Raw genomic sequence first — 12,010 nt, 5'->3', positions numbered from 1 at the left:
CAAATCCTAGGAAATGGAAATATGATGTTTTTGTTGGTGTTGTTACTGTTTGTTTTTGCTCATTTGTTTGTCTTTCAGGGGGGATAAAATGGGGACAGAGAAGGGTGAACTAACATAATCAGGGTATTCAACATTCACTGTTTAAAGCATGAACTATGTAACTTGTGGGCAGGGATCATCTTATGTGATCATACATACATTGCTAATGAGCTATCCTGCTCCTCTGCTAGGACTATCCTAGACAAGTACTAATTGATTCCAATGAGGAAAACCATACAGTTTATGTTTCTTTGGGTCTGGGGGACAGCAAAGCAAGGAGTAAAATTGCCCAAGAAGTCTGATCCTCATTACCTGATGTGTGGAATTTTAGCCTGTCTGTACAACTCCTTAACCGTAACAATAAAATTATATTGTAAAAAGGATTATGTAAAACCATACTTTATTGTGTTTTTTTAATTGTTAAAAAAAATGTTTAGTAGGCAAGACTTATGGCATGCTTAGATATTGTCGGAGGCCACATTCATTTGTCACAGCTGTAAAAGAGTGTGTAGAAACTAGAAGTGTTGCTAAGGATCCAACAACATTCAAGACAGACCCAACCATGATCAAGAAATCCTGTGCTGGATTGAGCTGATCTCACCGTAGGGAGAGATATTTCAAGGCAACATGATTCATATTTTCAATGCATGTTTTCTGATGCAGATTGAATACATATCTAAGTTGCACAGGCTCTGGAACCATGACAGCACACCTGTGTACTAGATACAGAGTCCATAGCTGAAGGATCCTACCATCACTCACCAGAGCCTCTGGGAAGAGTGAATATTAAGGGATTTTTCATGGAAAAGGTGTTCCACAAAGACTAGAAACGCTGATTATTTCAATGCTGATGCATGAATGTAAGGGTGCAAGGATCATGAAAACCCAAGGAAATGTAACACCTCAAAGAAACAACAACAACAAAACTCTAGTGAATCTCTAATAACTAGCCCTGGGGAGATAAAGGCCTACCCATCAGTTAATTTTATAACTCATGGAAATAATCAGTTCTGATTTAATAGGAAGAAGATAGAGTAAAGATTGGGGAGGAAATACATGACACAGTGATTTTTAAACATATAAATAAATCTGATTTGGTTCTTGGAAAATTCAAAAGATGTGGTACATATGCACAATGGAATTCTTTGCCTTTATGAGAAAGAATGAGCTGGCCCCATTCCTGAGGAATGGAAAGACTCGGAAAAAGTCATACTAAGTGAAGTGAGCCAGACCCAAAGAAACAGAAACTGTATGGTTTCCCTCATTGGAATCAAGTAGTACTTGTCTAGGATAGTCCTAGCAGAGGAACAGGATAGCTCATTAGCAACATATGTATGATCACATAAGATGATCCTAAGTGAAATGAACTACAAGATTTGGAAATAAGTGGTTTGTCTTTGTTGTTGTTACTTTCAACATACCATATGAAATTATGCCTTTTTCTTTCTTCCCTATGGTTTTACCCCTGGTGTCACTGTAACTGACTTTGGTACACTGGATATTTTATGTACATTTATAGGAACTAAGGAAGGGGAAATGGAAAGACAAAATGGAGAGACAAAAGGTAAAAGGCGAACCAATGCAACAGCAATACTTACAAGACAATAAGCTGTAAACCAACTGTACAACTCAGGGGAGGGTGGGAATGAAATGGGGTCGGGGGGGGGGAAGGTGAGAGAAAATCAAAGGAGGAAGTAACAAGTTTGATAAGAAATGTACTCACTAGTTTTAGTTTGTTGCAGGTATTGAACCAGTTTTGCCAGCACCCATTTGCTAAAATGGCTATCTATCTTCCATTCTATTTTTTAGCTACTTTATCAAAGATTAAGTAGGCGTAGTTCTGTGGGTTCATTTCTGGGTCTTCAGTTCTGTTCTACTGGTTTTCAGGCCTGTTCCTGTGCTAATACCAAGCTGTTTTTATTACTATAGCTTTATATAATACAGCTTGAAGTTTGGTATTGTAATTCCTCCAGCACTGTTCTTTCTGCTTAAGATTGTTTTTGCTATTTGTGGTCTTTTATTGTTCCATGTGAATTTCTGGGTTGCTTCCTCTATTTCATTAAAAAATGGTGTTGGGATATTAATGGGTATTGCATTGAATTAGATAGCCTTTGGCAATATTGCCATTTTGACTATATTAATCCTCCCAATCCAGGAGCATGGGAGGTTTTTCCATTTCCTTACTTCTGTCTTAATTTCATTTTTCATGTTTTTAAAGTTCTCATCATAGAAGTCTTTCACTTCTTTGGTTAAGGTTATTCCTAGGTATTTTATGTTTTTTGAGGCTATTGCAAAAGGAGTTGCTTTCCTGATTTCGTCCTCGGTCTTCGGGTCATTGGCATATAGAAAGGCTGTGATTTTTGAGGGTTTATCCTGCTACTTTGCCCAAGTTTTGGATCAGCTCTAGTAGCTTGGAGTAGAGTCTATGGGGTTCTTTAGGTATAGAATCATGTCATCTGCGAAGAGAGAAAGTTTAGCTTCATCTTTTCCTATTTGGATCCCCTTTATATTTTCTTCTTGCCTAATTGCTCTGGCTAGGAATTCTAGTACTATGTTGAACAGGAGAGGAAAGAGCGGACATCCTTGTCTTACTCCTGATTTTAAAGGGAATGGCTTTAGCTTTTCACCATTTAGAATTATGTTTGCTGTTCCCTGTGCCAAAATCAATTCCAAATGGATCAACGACCTCAAAATAAATACAGATACCCTGAAAACACTACAAGAAGGAGTAGTAGAAAAACACTTGGACTTCTGGGCACAGGACCAAACTTCCTTAATAAAGGCCCAGAAATGCTACAAATCAAAGAAAGGTTGGAGAAATGGGACTGCATCAAACTGCAGAGCTTCTGCAGGGCAAAGGACATAGCTCACAAGATAAACAGAAAGCCCACAGATTGGGAAAAGATCTTTAACAGCCATACAATGAGCAAAGGCCTCATATGTAAAATATATGCAGAACTAAAAAAATTAAATTCCTCCAAAACAAAACCACAAAGAACCAACAGCACCCTCAACAAGTGGGCTAAAGACTTAAAAAGAGACTTCTCTGATGAGGAAATGAGAATTGCCAAGAGACATATGAAAAAGTGGTCTACATCACTGGCCATAAAAGAAGTGCAAATCAAAACAACATTGAGATTCCACCTCACCCCAGTAAGAATGTCCTTTATCAAGAAAACTAACAATAACAATTGTTGGAGGGGATGTGGTCAAAAGGGAATCCAACTTCATTGTTGGTGGGAATGTAAACTGGTTCAGCCACTCTGGAAAGCAGTATGGAGATTCCTCAGAAGGCTAATCATAGAGCCCCCCTATGAACCAGCGGCCCCACTTTTGGGCATCTACCCAAAAGACCACAAACAGGAACACACTAAAGCCACCAGCACAACAATGTGCATCACAGCACAATTTGTCATAGCTAAAATATGGAACCAACCCAGATGCCCCTCAGTAAATGAATGGATCAGGAAAATGTGGTACATATACACAATGGAATTTTATGCTTCTATCAGAAAGAATGACATTGCCCCATCCATAAGGAAATGGAAGAACTTGAAAAGAATTATACTAAATGAAGTGAACCAGACCCAGAGAAACATGGACTCTATGGTTGCCCTCATAGGGAATAATTAGCACAGGTTTAGGCTTGTCACAGCAGAAGATCACAAGAGCCTAATAGCTATGCCCCTGTGAACACATAAGATGATGCTAAGTGAAATGAACTCCATGTTATGGAAACGAGTGTTATATCACTGTTGTAATTACTTTCAACAGGCCATGTAAAACCATAGCTTCTTTTGTTGATCATCCTCTTGTATCCCTTCCTGTGGTTGTACTTCCTGTGGTTGTTCTTGTGGTTGTACTGTATCTCATCTGAATACACTGGATACTGTATACACTGGTGTTAGAACTAGGGAAGTGAAAGGGAATATCAAAATTGAGAGACAAACGATAAAAACACAAACGACTCCAAAAGCAATTCTTACAAAACCATTTGGTGTAAACCAACTGAACAACTCATGGGGTGGGAAAGGGAAAGGAAGAGGGGGAGGGCAGAATGAGGAGGAGGTAACAAACAGTACAAGAAATGTACCCAAGGCCTAATGTATGAAGCTGTAACCTCTCTGTACATCAATTTGACAATAAAATAAAAAACAAAAAAGAAGAAATTCACTCAATGCCTTACATATGAAACTGTAACACCTCTATACATTACTTTGACAATAAATAAATTAAAAGAAATGGTGAACTTTATGAAAATTAAGAATAAAGAGACAATTAATAAACAAATGCCACAGGCTTTTAAAATCGTAAACATCATAATTTTGAGCAGCAAATTGAAAAAACATACACCAATATACTGAAGAATTTAATATATTTTTAGAAACACACAATCCACCAAGACTGAGGTGAGAAGAAATAGAAAGTATGAATATGTCAATAACAACTAGTTTTTGAAGAGTTCATGATAACTCTACCAAACATTTATGAAAGAATTGACACCAGTTTTCTTTAGTTCTTCTAAAGGAAGTTATTTCTATGAACTCTTTTTATGATGCCAATGTCCTGCAGATATAAAAACAAATCTGATATCATAAGAAGGTGAAATTACAGGCTAAGACCCTTGGTGACTATGGATGCAAAAATCCTTCACAAAAGACTATATCACAGATGATAGATAGATAGATAGATAGATAGATAGATGATAGAGACAGACATAGAGAGAGACAGACAGACAGGCAGATGGTAGAGATGTCTATATTGAGATAGATATAGATGTATCTCACAGATAACACACTAAAGTTATTTCTTTAATAATTAGATTAACATTTAATGATGTATGCTTACATGCTCACTGATTTTAAATATGATCCACTGGTGAATCCACCATGAGTATAACCAAGGTTTATTTAATGACTTACAATGCCCTTCTGACAATACAAAACAATTATCTAAAAGACACACAAAGGTGACCAAGGTAAGACTACTCAAAAATTGCTCAGGTACTTCAGGGATGATAATTTCTAATTTTAATCTTCAAATATAAACATTTGCTTTTACCTGATTACTTGTTAGTTTCATACAAACAAAAACATTATGCAAGAGACTCCAGGATCCCAAATCAACTTCCAAGCCTGTGAATAATTTAGTACAATCTTCTTTAGTTAATAATTTCTTAATGTCAATGTTAGTTTTACTCAAGGTAATAAAGTGTGCTTCAAGGTGTTTCTTCTAATTGCCCTGATGAAAACAGGTGGAATGATAGTTCAGACAGCTATCTCTCATCTTCTATTTACAAGATAGTAAAGAGGAGGTACGCTACCAATTAGTCTGCAAACAGGCAACAACGCCTGCCTAAACACTCATGAAGAAATGAAATATTACAGTTTCTGCCTAAGATGTGATCAAATAGGCAGGAGCAGTACAGAGAATACAAAATGCCAAACCTCTCACAGGGGCACCTAAGCCCACAGCGAGGTGCATAAACATACACATATGTCCTCATGCAAGAAGCTGCCACAGAGCAGGACTTGTGGAGACTTCCGATGATCACGAGACTCCCCATGCTGTGTGTGGCTTGCCAAGAACTCAGGCACAGCACACCGCGCTGCAATGATGAAGCTATTCATTAGCTAGCAGGTGGCTAAGCTAATTGATTTGGGAGGCAGTGTGGTCTAATCAGAGTAGAAGATCAAGCTCTAGAGTTGGACAGCTCTTTATCCATAATCAGCCTAACTATCAGTAACTCACTGGAGGCCTTTGAGCCACCTTTTCAACCAAGGGCCAGCATCACTTTAAAAGTCGTTTCTTTGTGATGTCGCCATTGGTGTAAGCTTCTTCAAGACATTTTTCATTTCCTTTCTCCTTAAGCATCGGAGTATATTAAAAGGCTGGATGCGGGGCTGGGGATATAGCCTAGTGGCAAGAGTGCCTGCCTCGGATACACGAGGCCCTAGGTTCGATTCCCCAGCACCACATATACAGAAAACGGCCAGAAGCGGCGCTGTGGCTCAAGTGGCAGAGTGCTAGCCTTGAGCGAGAAGAAGCCAGGGACAGTGCTCAGGCCCTGAGTCCAAGGCCCAGGACTGGCCAAAAAAAAAAAAAAAAAAAAGGCTGGATGCAATCAAAAGATGTTCTCACTGTTTCTCTCTCTTTCTTCCCCTCATCCTCCATCTCTGCACACTATCCATACTTAGGTAGCAGAATCACTAGTCAGGAAGAAAGCAAATTTATCTTTAATTGTCTAAATTAGTCTGGATAAGCAACGTTTACTCCTCCTTGTCCTCCAATCCAGAAGGAACTGAGATTGAATGCAGAACGCCTCTGGAAAACACCTTTAGTGAATCTCCTTACAAGGAAATGAACTTTCCAGGTTTACAAGACTCAAACACAAGGCTTGGTGGATCCTATTAGGCATTGTCAACATTTTAGGGTCATGACAATTAAGTAGCTGCCATTCAGGTCAATTTTGATTTTTTTTCCCAAGAACCATTCTCTGGAGAAGGTTAAAGTCCTGTTCAAAAACTCACAAATTCCTGAATACATATAACATAATTCAGATTCTTATGAGCTCAGCAATGAAGATCAGGATCACCTTCTGTCTCAGGGACACCTTTGTTTGGGACAAAATACATGGAGGATGATAAAAGAGACAAAAGAAGAAAATAACTCAGAAAATCATAGGCCAAAAGCAAAGTTATTCCCAATATTTATATTTAGTTTGTATGTTTTTGTGAAAAAAAGATCTCATACAAAATCCTGAACTGTGTTATATATGTCCATGGTGTTTAGAGATTTTCTCTGCTTCCTGTTCTCTCTCCAACTCTCTTTCTGGAGGTCTCATTTATCACATCTCTCTTCCTTGACCTACTCAACTCCCTCCTCATATGAGGACTTTAGATTTCAGATTAAATTGTTAAACCCTCAAGTGACCGTCATTCTATTTGGGAAATATTTCCTGACCACTTATTTTTAAAGTCTGATCTACTTGGTCTCACCTTTATTTTCTCAGTCATCATTTATTGTTTTTTGTTTGTTTGTTTGTTTTTTGTTTTTTGGCCAGTCCTGGGCCTTGGTCTCAGGGCCTGAGCACTGTCCCTGGCTTCTTCCCGCTCAAGGCTAGCACTCTGCCACTTGAGCCACAGCGCCGCTTCTGGCCGTTTTCTGTATATGTGGTGCTGGGGAATCGAACCTAGGGCCTCGTGTATCCTAGGCAGGCCCTCTTGCCAATAGGCTATATCCCCAGCCCCTGTTTTGTGGAATCTTAACAGCATAGGATGGCAAGAGAAAGGAAGAGGCAGTTATCTATTCTTTAATAAATGATGACTAAGGGGCTGGGGATATAGCCTAGTGGCAAGAGTGCCTGCCTCGGATACACGAGGCCCTAGGTTCGATTCCCCAGCACCACATATACAGATAACGGCCAGAAGCGGCGCTGTGGCTCAAGTGGTAGAGTGCTAGCCTTGAGCGGGAAGAAGCCAGGGACAGTGCTCAGGCCCTGAGTCCAAGGCCCAGGACTGGCCAAAAAAAAAAAAAAAAAAAAAAGATTCCACAAAACAAAGCTTCAGTTAACACACCCACACACACATACACATACGTCTGTGTATATGTGTATGTATATGTACACACACACACATATATATATGCATGCATGTAACCACCATACATACTTGCAAATATCTATCATGAAGTTCTCATTCTCTCTTAATTTTAGTCCTTCTTATGTTTCTGGAATAAATTCAGTGTACCAAGTATGTAACTAAGGCAAAAGGGGAGCTGTAAACAAGAGGAAGTTACTAGAAGTTTATATAAAGTTCATATATATGTATATATATATATATACATACGTGTGTATGTATTCACATAATAAATTATAGATCCTTTTCTGGTATATAAGCATAATGATTGCGTTCTCACATATTTATATGACATAATGATATGTGCCTGCCTCTAGTCTTTTTATGGAGTGGACATATTACCCATCTGATGTGAAAATAAATAATTTTTCATTCATAACAATGAATGAATTGCTGGTATCTAGTGTAACCAATCTTGAAAATATTAAATGAACAAGCCAGGAGCAAAAAGCCATATACGTTTTAATGAAATACGTGTACTTCAGATGGAAGGTTTTAAGGAAAACAATTGTATCCACTCCTTTGGAATGTTCAAATTACAGGTTAGATGGCAGGATCATTCGTCCTGGGTAGGTTCTTATTCACAAGAAATGTTTCTTGTCCAGTTATTGAAACTGTTCTGCTAGCACACTATTGGAGCTTTTCAAATTGCTGATTAAGCTTTGCATTGACATAGGAAACTGAAACCATGGGCTTTAATGGGAAAATCAATTAAAATGATGAATTCAGGATCCCATACATGAAGTACCTCCTTTTCTCCTCTCCCAATACCGTAGCCTTAATCAACTGAAACTGAAATCATGGATAATTCAACTACCTTCTTCCTTCCTGTTTCCCATTTCATTGCTTTGGTCTTGTTAAACAACATAGATATATATTTAAGGAATTGTGCAACCTGACATAACAAAGAAGAGAGTAACCAGCTTATTTCTAACACACTTGGTTAATAAGTGTCCCTTTTTTTCTGTGAAGGCTGATAGGCACCTGGGTTACTAGGCAACCACTCCCATTTCTTATAAACAAGTACCATGTTGCACATCACACACTGAAGAGGTATCAATACACTGCCTCTCCACGAGGATGAACGAAGATATACAAGTGACAGTGAGAAAAGCTTAGCAAACAGGTGGGTGAGGGGGCCCAGGTGAAAGAAAATAAATACAGCAGCTGGCAGACAACTGTAAGAAATGATTCAGAATCTTCCCTCACTCCATCTGAAAAACCGTAAACCATATTGTGTCAAAACGGTGCAGAGATTAACACTTCACATTGTGGCAGTGACTATTGCTAGTTGTGAGCAGCTGTGAATTTTCCCCATCATCATGAATATGTGATTGGCATTGCTGAGTAGGGAAGCCTTCTGTGCAGCCACCCCTTGAGTTCTAATCTGATGATTCAATGAAGCAGGGGCTAGGCTCGGTAGCTTGAGGGTTTGTCTGGTTGGTATGGTCCACACACTTCCAAACTGCATAGGAGAGAAGCAATATCGTCCTCCTCTAAATCACAGGAAGTGCTCCCCTCATAAATGGTTCTTTTGTTCTACATAAAGCTGTGTGGAGAGTGTGTAAGACTATATTTGTGCCACTGTGCATGAACTCGAGTACACACTCAGAGTTCTGGCATCCCTCAGGGAGAAAATCATTAGAATTGATTGTTTCAAGAACATGTCAGATAATATATTTAGGTGGAGTAAGTTTCTCACAACTTACCTTTAAAATGTAAGAATTCAATATGAAAGGGCATTATGGAGGATTCTGGAACACTCAGGTAGTCAGAAAATGATGGCTGGAGAGATAGTCTCCTGATCATTGTGAAATGTGGAATATTAATGAGAGTGAGAATCTAAGGATATTTCTGTGGCATTCATGAGCTATGTTCTAGACACAGCTCCCTATGAGTAGTGAATTATTTTTATGAAACACTTCTCCCGAGGGTCTGAATAGGAACTGGGCTATCGTATTATCTGTGTTGACCCATTACCTCAACTCTTCTCCTGTGTTTTACATGGCTCTTTTCTTTGTTTTACATAATAATTGTAGACATACAACCACATAGAAGAATTTATTTTAAAGTATTCATTTTTTAAGTCTTTTTCTTTTTTGGTACTGGGGATTGAACCCAGGACGTTGTACTTGCTAGGCAAGTGCTTTGCCACTGAGCTACATCCTAGCGCTAATGTATGCATTTTTAAAAGAACTTACTCTAAGGAAATAAAACTCTTTACCTATATGAAAGGCTATTACTTATAATCTTAAAAATGGACTGAGATCAAGGTACATGAGACTCATGCCTGTAATCCTAGCAGCTCAGGATGCTACGATCTGAGGATCACAGCTCAAAGCCAGTCATGTCTGTGAGACTCATCTCCATTTAAACACCCCCTGAATCTCCAAAAATAGCCAAAAGTGGAGCTGCTGCTTAAAGTGGTAGAACACTGGATTTGAAAAACAACAATAAAAAAAACAACCCTCAGGCCCTGAGTTCAAACCCTAAGACAGGCACCAAAAATTAATAAATCATGAAATACAAATAAACAAACAAATGGCATACATACACACCTAGGAGTGAGAAAGACAGAGAGAAATGTGGCTCACATCTGTAACCATAGCTTCTTAGGAGCTGAGATTGGGAGGGTTATGATTCAAAGCTAGCCAGGTCAGAAGTTTCATTCTCCCAGAGCAAAACTGGATATAGTGCCGTGCCTGTCATCCCAGCAATGACAAGCAGCGTATAACAGACAGAGGCAGCTCAGGCCTGCACACAAGTGGGAAGAGAGGCCCTACCCTAAAACTATGCAGTGAAAAATTTGGCTGAGGGAGGACATGGCTCAAGGGATAGAGTGCCATCCTAACAATGTGCAAGGTCATGTGTTCAAAGGCCACAACCACATACACACACACACACAAAAAAAAAAAAAACTGAGTAAAGGATGTGTTACAGATGGAAATAACTCATTAGGGCATAATATAGCTATACAATGAAATATTAAGTAGCCATTTAAAGTCATCTTCTCAGACAATATAAATAATACCAGCAGGAAGAATTTTGCCTACACATACATAGGCAGAAATAGCAAAACAGATGTCAAATACATGCACAAAAATAGTGCGGAGATCTTGGTGTGGTTGGCAATGGTGCTCCTGTAAATCAGCTTACTTTTTGTATTTAACATGCATTATTTAAAAAAATAATATAAAACCCGAAGTGAGATGCATAAAAGTAAAAATAAGAGCACATGCTTTGGAATATAGCGCTAACAGCTTACATGTCACCTGTATTTATCCTGAAAATACAAACTATAAAAATCATTTTCTTGGGAAATGCCACGTTTGACATTGTAAGAATTGCAGAAATGAGAAACTCGCATGCAGGAACCACAGTAATTTGTCTCAAGTTTACCTTTCTTTGAGCAGATGATAACCAAACCCTTCACAGGGCTTTTTATTCTTTGATCCAGATGTTCTGCCCAAGGTTGATGCCATATATATAGGTCAGCTACGTATTCAACAGTCTATTTGGTAGATGGCATGTTTTATTTATGGTTTTTATTTTTGATGCCATTCCTCCCATCCTTCAGCCACGTCCCTGCCAGAATGTTATTTTAAAAATAACAAAATAGTGTGAACCGCAGCAATGGTTGTTAGGATACTTTTCCTCCGCCTAACTGACACTGTTGACAGGAAGTGAGAATTTTGGCTTGGCCTGAGGTTTCATATAAATAAAATCTAAATGACTCAGGGTTTTTTTTTAAATTATTGAACTTTGCCTGCAGTAGAATTCTTTGTCACCTCAGCCTCTGCAGGAAGACGCTGACACAGGTGCCAGCCTGTGCCAAATATTCAATTAGCTAGGTATCAAGGTGACCCTTTCTGTCCCAGTGGGTGCCAAGGATGAAAATTAAAAAGAATTCCATTATTTCTCCAGATGAATGTATTAGATAACCTTGCCAGCCATCAAGGCACTTCTGACTTTATAATAATTAATTTGCAAATTTTTTTGCATGACTCAACCCCTCATCGGGTCTATGGATGCAAGCTGCAAAATGTAACAAGGCTATATTCTGACACTTTGGAGTTCACAGAAGTGATTTTCTGTGCCTTGGTTCTTAACAATTCTTAGTGCTTAAAGTAAATGATGTTATTGCCTCCATTTTCCAGATAATAAAAATTGAGATTTAATATATTAAAAGGCTTGCCTGAGGTTACTAGGGAACAGATAGAGTTGGTATTCAAGCTATAATCTGTTAGCTATTTAGGAGATGGAGTTTGTGTGCTGCTACAGAGTCACGATCATCAGTGTCTGTGGCTCGCCTCATTTTACAGTTGCTAATTAAT

General features: G+C 38.6%; 1 pseudogene; it reads left to right on the top strand.

The window, feature by feature from the left end:
- The first annotated feature begins 7,916 nt into the window (after nt 1-7,916).
- Nucleotides 7,917-8,028, top strand: LOC125366620 (annotated as a pseudogene).
- Nucleotides 8,029-12,010: the final 3,982 nt, after the last annotated feature.

Source organism: Perognathus longimembris, chromosome 17 (assembly GCF_023159225.1).
Source record: "Perognathus longimembris pacificus isolate PPM17 chromosome 17, ASM2315922v1, whole genome shotgun sequence".
Classification (NCBI taxonomy): Eukaryota; Metazoa; Chordata; class Mammalia; order Rodentia; family Heteromyidae; genus Perognathus; species Perognathus longimembris.
The sequence above is the reverse complement of the archived record's forward strand: the minus strand, read 5'-3'. Positions and strand labels throughout refer to the sequence as shown.